This window comes from Palaemon carinicauda, chromosome 27 (assembly GCF_036898095.1).
Source record: "Palaemon carinicauda isolate YSFRI2023 chromosome 27, ASM3689809v2, whole genome shotgun sequence".
Classification (NCBI taxonomy): domain Eukaryota; kingdom Metazoa; phylum Arthropoda; class Malacostraca; order Decapoda; family Palaemonidae; genus Palaemon; species Palaemon carinicauda.
In genome coordinates this window covers 54724786-54732285 of record NC_090751.1, presented here as the reverse complement: position 1 = coordinate 54732285, position 7500 = coordinate 54724786, and the positions used below count along the sequence as shown (strand labels likewise).

Here is a 7500-nt window from a genome sequence, read left to right as displayed (position 1 = left end):
CAAAGTTCATTTCTAATATGTCTTTCATAACATATTTCCAACACGTTCATGGTCTTCCACTCTCGCCTACTTCTTAGCACTTCTGAATACTGCAGTCTTTATGCTAACCAGTTATCTCACATTCTTTCCGTTTGATCAAACAACCTCTAAATACTTTGTTCTAACTTTTCACTAATGCTGACTTTTCACCACATCTTTTGATATTATTTTGGCTTACACGGACAATTCCAGTATTTATTTTTCACATACTGCTACCTATCTTGTTTCATCTCTTCAGCCCCCACCACTCTCTCTCTCTCTCTCTCTCTCTCTCTCTCTCTCTCTCTCTCTCTCTCTCTCTCTCTCTCTCTCTCTCTCTCTCTCTCTCTCTCTCTCTTTATATATATATATATGTATATATATATATATATATATATATATATATATATATATATATATATATATATATATATATATATATATATATATATATATATTCACGTGTGTGTGTTTTCGTGTTTGTATTTTAGGTGAAACGACAGCATTGAATATAGTTGCCTATTTGTATGCAATGTATTTGTATCCATATTAAATTATAAATAGTGAATACGTATTATGGGTCATGCTATTTTATTAGTTGTGTAGGTAAACCATAATGGAAAATCCGTGCTCTTAACTATTAAGGAAATAAGTATGTGAACAAAGGGGCATTCAATTTCATTGCAAGAACCGTAGTTTTTGTTTAACAAATCTTCTTAGAATTATTATTAGGAGAGAAAAAAAGTAGAGCGTTTCTTGGAAATTATTTAGGCTGGTTAGTTTAAAGGTTCCCTTGTATTGTTGAGGTTACAACAGTTATAATCTCCCTCAAGTTTCTCCAGCACGTTAGCATCCCATATACAGAGAAACAGGTGCAATATCTTTCATTTTCTTATTGCCTAATTATGGTTTGGTGTTTTCATTGTACCTATTGTCTAAGATAAATCAATCGTTAAAAGCTAACTCCAGTGTAACTAGTTAGAGTTTTTTTTTATAGAAATATATTTCGTAATCTAAAAGGCGTGGATTTCTCAAACGTCACTGACTGTGCAACCGCTCCACAGTGGCGGAGCTCCCAAGAAACTAGATCTTATTGTGACTGGTTATCTGATTAAACAAATATATGAAGACATACCGTAGCTCGTTTCACCGGTGATAATTTCCTTGGCAGTTAGAAGAAAAAAACATCATGATATTAGATGACGTAAGCAGGCGAATCCGGGAAATTATTTACTGATTTAGTGGTTTTGTAAACGCGAGGCACTTAATGCTTCTGGTTTATTGGTGCGATAACTAAATCAACAACGCTCCTGAGAAAGGCGCCATCTGTATTTTGGGAGCGCGGCTTCCTCAGAACATGGTGATGGGGGCGATAAGGAGAATGGAATAACTCGGTGTTGATGAGGCGATAATGGACATATAATGCAGGTGGTTATGGTGGTCGGGTGATGGATGACATTAAATAAGCTTGATAAGTGGCGGGTTTTGGACTGCTGATCGGTCATGTTCTAAAGTCTAGAGAAACAAGCTACGCGCTTAGAATTATAGGAATCTTTTTTGTTTCACCGTTATTTAGTGCAGGTACCTTCAGGGAACTTATTTATCTCTAACGAGAAGGCGAATGCTCTATTTACGGGCATTGCAACTGATTCTTGCACTCTTCTGTCAAGATTTAGAGTTATCTTTCTACATCGGAATTTTTAATTCTTATAACTTTTTTGGCTCTTTTTAAAGAGGCCAATGTATTATGCTTCACCAATTAGTTTTCATTTTCCTTTATCGTATTGTCTTCGGAAGGGCATTAGGATGTCTGTTCTATTGGCTTATGCATAAAATCGAGGCTTTCGGAAACTAGTTTTACAGGTAACGCATTTGACGTCAAAATATTGATATATATATATATTTTTTTTTTCAAGAAATTAATCATAATATAATGTTCTGTCGTGCCAAAAGATGTGTGCTGACTAAATTAGCATTCTTTTACACTCATAAGCACAATTTTACTCATTATCTCTTAATATTTTTTATATTTTTAATATTTATTATTAGAGAATAAGACGTTTTACCATATTAGCTATATCCTACCTTTTATTCGAGTGTCTGCTTCTCCAGTGGATTATAATTGAGCATTTTGTTACGTGTTTTTTTTTTTTTCTTTTTTTCATTTGAACTGGTTTCACAACAAAAATTGAACGCCTCATCAATATTATGAATAAGGATACTTATCGTTTAGTAAATGCATATGTATAGATCATAAGTAAATCAGTTGAAAGTTACTTACAGCATAAGATTTCTCAAAAGCCCCTCCGGCAGACACTTAGCATACAGCATTATCCTTATGGAATTCGAGTTGGAATTAGGCATGTGTTTTCGGCCAAGTAGAGCAGAAGGAACATTTATGCATCTGAACAAGGTGATCTCTATGCTTAATTTATTAGGCGATGCATAAGAATCGAATTTGTAAGAGAAATTATCAGGTGATGATCACATCTGATAATGGAGGCTAATGTAGGTGCGATTATCTCTCTCTCTCTCTCTCTCTCTCTCTCTCTCTCTCTCTCTCTCTCTCTCCTTGATGTTTGTCTATTTACTTAGTAATTACATTTAGCTTATAGGATAATTGCTTAGGAGATTATAACTTCACGAAGCGAAGGTTCGTAAGATTTTTATTATTATCAGCCAGATTGGTATATTTATAGTGTATTTTTCATGCAAATAAAACTTTGTATTAACAGAACATTTCTCTGTGGTTGATAGGCTTGTTTTGTGCATGGTAGTAAGGATTCCTACGGAGGAGAGCATACCACTACATCATTGTAAAAACCACCAGTACATAAAATAGTCACAAAGAGTCGTTAAATTGAGCACCAGTGTTTTTTAGCAAACATCCCTTACCTGCCATTTTATTAGTTTAGAAGAAATTGTTTAAAGTACGTTCTAAAAAGATTTGTTTTTTCTTTTAGTAGGAGTAGGTGCTACATTCCATTGCCTGTTGTACAAAAATCATGTATTTTTGTAAATTTCATGATGTTGTGGTATAAAAATAATGTCGGTTTTTTCCATTATTGGTAATGTGAGTGTTTATTCTTAGAAAATATAAGTAATCATGGTTATCGAAAAGGAGATTAAAAGTTAAGAATACCAAATTTAAATTTTCTGCATGGAAAATTAAGAATAAAATTAGACTAAATAATTTAGTTTTGAATCAGAAACCGTTTAATTTATTTTATATATTCATTCCTTTATAACTAAACAGATTTATGTGTGTATGATACATAGTGAAGTAGATTGAGATATAGTTTTTTTTTTCCTCCAAAGTACCAGTTTAGAGTATGAAATCAGAATTTATCTGGTGTAAAACTCCTTTTCGCAAATACTTGTATCTTTCTGTGTCCAACCAAACGAAGCTTTCTTCACCTTGAAAGTTTCTAACTTGAAAGATCATACAGACCTCTCAATTTTCCTCTTCTTTTCTGTGTACTTCTCAAAACCCTTCAATATGAAAGATGATTTTCATCACGTTTAATTAGATTCAAGCTCTGAAACCCCCCCCCCTTTTTTTTTTTTATTATCAACTACCATAGCAATGAAAATTTGGGATTAATACTTCGAAGTTGAAATGTTAAACTGTTATTTACAGGTTTTGGTAATTTTTTAGATCTTATGTTGGTAATTGGAGTACACAATACTCCTCTTCTTCCTTTTTCTGTATTTGGTAATTAGATCACGTTACAGTATAACACCCCACGTCAATCTTGTCAAGATTTTAGCAAAATTCTTTGAATTTGAAAATTATATTGATGTTTATTTTAGTAGGATTAGGTGCTACATTCTATTGCCTGTTAAGTTGTACAAAAATCGTGTATTTTTGTAAATTTCATGATGTTGTGTATAAAAGAATATCGATTTTTTTCCATTATTTGTAATGTGAGTGTTTATTCTCAAAATTCAAGTAATCATGATTATCGAAAAGGAGATTAAAAGTTAAGAAAAATAATTTTTCTTTATGGAAAATTAAGAATAAAATTAGACTAAATGATTTACTATGCACTTCTTGGTCGTGTCCAATTGATTTTCGCTGATGAAATCCTACCAAAACATCGGATATGGGTCACATGTTAGAAATAAGTATTTGAAGCCACAGCCTAATTGGCAAAAATATGCAATAATGTCTAATGTGAATAATGAAGGCACTTACCAGAGTAAATCTAAGAAATTGAAAGGGTAACTTAGCTAAATTTAGACGCACCCAGAGAGAGACTATTTAGACGTCATTACTGAAGGCCCTCCCACTCATTGATACTCTACTGTAGTATGACGTAGTTAATAGACACTCCAGTCGTATAGCCACTTTATGAATGAAGACACACAAACAGCTACCCTATACACTTCTCTCTCTCTCTCTCTCTCTCTCTCTCTCTCTCTCTCTCTCTCTCTCTCTCTCTCTCTCTCTCTCTCTCTCTCTCTTATATATATATATATATATATATAACCCGGTATATATATATATATATATATATATATATATATATATATATATATATATATATGTATGTATTTATATATATATATTTATATATATATATATATATATATATATATATATATATATATATATATATATATATATATATATATATATTTATATATATATATATATATATATATATTATATATATATATATATATATATATATATATATATATATATATATATATATATATATATATATATATCCTTTAAGCATAACTACCTTGTAGTGCAATATGATACTCATAATTCATAGTCTAAGCACTTGGGCTATAACGTAAGTTTTATAATCCATTAATCCAATTATTCTGCTGAACTGCATTAAAACTGAAATGTGAAATAAACTTATACAAAGATTAAAATATAAAACTATGTAAAAGCAAATGTTGTTGTTTGTTTAAGATTAAGACAGAACTTGTTCGAATCTGAGTCTTGCTCATTGAGCAGACCATAAGTAAAGAAGTTTCGTTACAAATACAGAAATCAATATCTCTATATGAGTAAAGGAAAAAAAGAAAATAGAGAATGCACAACCAAAATAATTTTTATTAATTTTCTTCATCGTCATCATCCAGGGATAGGTCTTCTATATCCTCGTCATCGTTGTCTAAATTTATAATGATAGGTCCAACAGGCTCTTGAATGTTGTCCATTGACCAATACCCATCCTCAAAGGCTCGAGATCGTTTCACTGCAGACCCCCAAACACTTTCAGTGGCCAAAAGCTAGGCTTCCTCCAGTTTTGCCTGCAAGTCTGCCCGGAAGAATCCCACATGACGTTTCATACACGCTAATACTTGCTCAATGGCATTGAGCTCTGGGTGGGCAGGTGGCAGACGCACCACCTTGTGGCCCCACTCTCGAATTATGTTGTCCACGATGAACTGTGGTTTTGGCCTGTTCTGTTGACTTATGAGCAACAGCTCAGGTCTTGTGGCACCGTCTGGGGCAGGGATTCAGCGACTCTGAAGCCAGGTAATAAGGTCTGCTTTCTTGGTGGCCGTGGTAGGACACCAACACTCGTCTAATAGCTGGCTGTGATAAGGTGCGCTGTTGAGCACCAACACTGATGGTTCAGGCAGCATTGGTAGAAGCTGCATTGTTAACCAGCGTATGAACAGCTCGCCTGTCATTTTCCCGTGGTAATCGCCACTTGTACTCTTTGCAGGATAACAAAGGAAAGAGCCTTCAATAAATCCATTTGCTGTGCCAGCTGCTACCACCACGAAGCGCTCTCCCTCGCCAGGTGGTACTTGTCGGCTATGCGTGGCACTGGTAGCAGGTTGTGCGGTGTCCACCCACTCTCTGTTGTGGCTCATTCTGATGGCCAACCACATCTCATCGACATATACTATCTCCCTTCCATCTTCTCGATGGTGCTTCAGAGCCTGGAGAGCCCCGATCCATCGGCAAACCACATCAATGAATTCTTTTGCAAGATACATCTTTCATTGAGACGTTTTATATCTGAATCCCATATCTTTCAGGAGCCACCACACCGCTATCTCGGAGGTTGTTTCAGGGATTATGGTGGCTGTCTTCAAATCTGTCATCAGAGTTCTAACAGTAAATACTTGCTTTGCAGCAAATATCTCGTGAACAAACCAACGAATGGCACCCACTGTAAAATTATCAAAGACTTGTGGTATAGGAAATACTTCGCCAGGAGACTCATGTGAGATCACTGATCTGTTACGGTGAACAATCTTCCTCACAGAAAGCGACGTGATACCCATGAAATTTGCCACGGTCGTAGGGCCTGTGTGGAAAAAGACCAGTATTTAGCCAGTGAATAAAAATGCATTATACTTTGTTTTCTCTACGCACACGTTCAAGCAGAGAAATTGATAATATTATAAGTCATAATAATCACATTAATATTCGTCACAGTTATCATTATTGTTGTTATTAATATAATCATCATTATTGTTATTATTCGTACTTCGACATCAAGGAAGCGTATGAGTAGAATATTTAGAGATATATAAATGCTTTACATATATAAAGTTAGACATATATAGTACATACATGCACATGCACATAAATTATAAACGAATCTTTTTATATAAATGTGTGTGTATAAGTACAATGTATGTGTGTGTGTAAGTACAGTATATATATATATATATATATATATATATATATATATATATATATATATATATATATATATATATATATATATATATATATACATATATAAGGAGATCAGTAGGACAGGTAAATTGTTAAATATGGTTGATGATAATTTGCAGTCAAGAAAAAATCTGCCATCTCTTATTCTTGTGTTGAAATTTTAGAAATACATTAATATAAACAAAATATTTTTATATCTCATTTTTTTTCCAAACTCGTCATTCAAGTATGACCCCTATAAAATTCAGTTTAGGCTTCCTGTCTGAATCATTTGGTGTTTGTGCATGATCTGTTATCCACTTACCTGTTAATATTAATCATATGACGCATGCGGTTCTTTTCTATATTGCATACTGCTAAAACACGCTGCACGAAAGCAGTCTTGCAGCCACGAGGACAATTTGCCAGGCCTGTCATAAGTGAAGCACCAGACAGCAGTCACGTAGAACAGATTGGCTTTGACGTATGAATGCTCTGCTGTCTTCCTCCTGTTATTGGCGTGTTTACTATTGTGAATGGAAAGATTACTGGGTATTACGTCTGATATCATAGTTAAAGGTCACAACTAGCCTCTCTCTGGGTGCATCTAAATTTAGATAAGTTACCCTTTCAATTTCTTATATTTACTTTGGTAAGTGCCTTTATTGTTCACATTAGACATTACTGCATATTTTTGCCAATTAGGCTGTGGCTTCAAATACCTATTTCCAAAATGTGACCCATATCCGATGTTTTGGTAGGATTTTATCAACGAAAATCAATTGGACACGGCCCTGAAATGCACAGTAGTTATCAATCAGAAACCGTTTAACGTA

General features: G+C 33.9%; 1 pseudogene; it reads right to left on the bottom strand.

The window, feature by feature from the left end:
* Positions 1–5260: 5260 nt before the first annotated feature.
* LOC137621199 (uncharacterized) lies at positions 5261–7235 on the bottom strand (annotated as a pseudogene).
* Between the last annotated feature and the right edge of the window lie 265 nt (positions 7236–7500).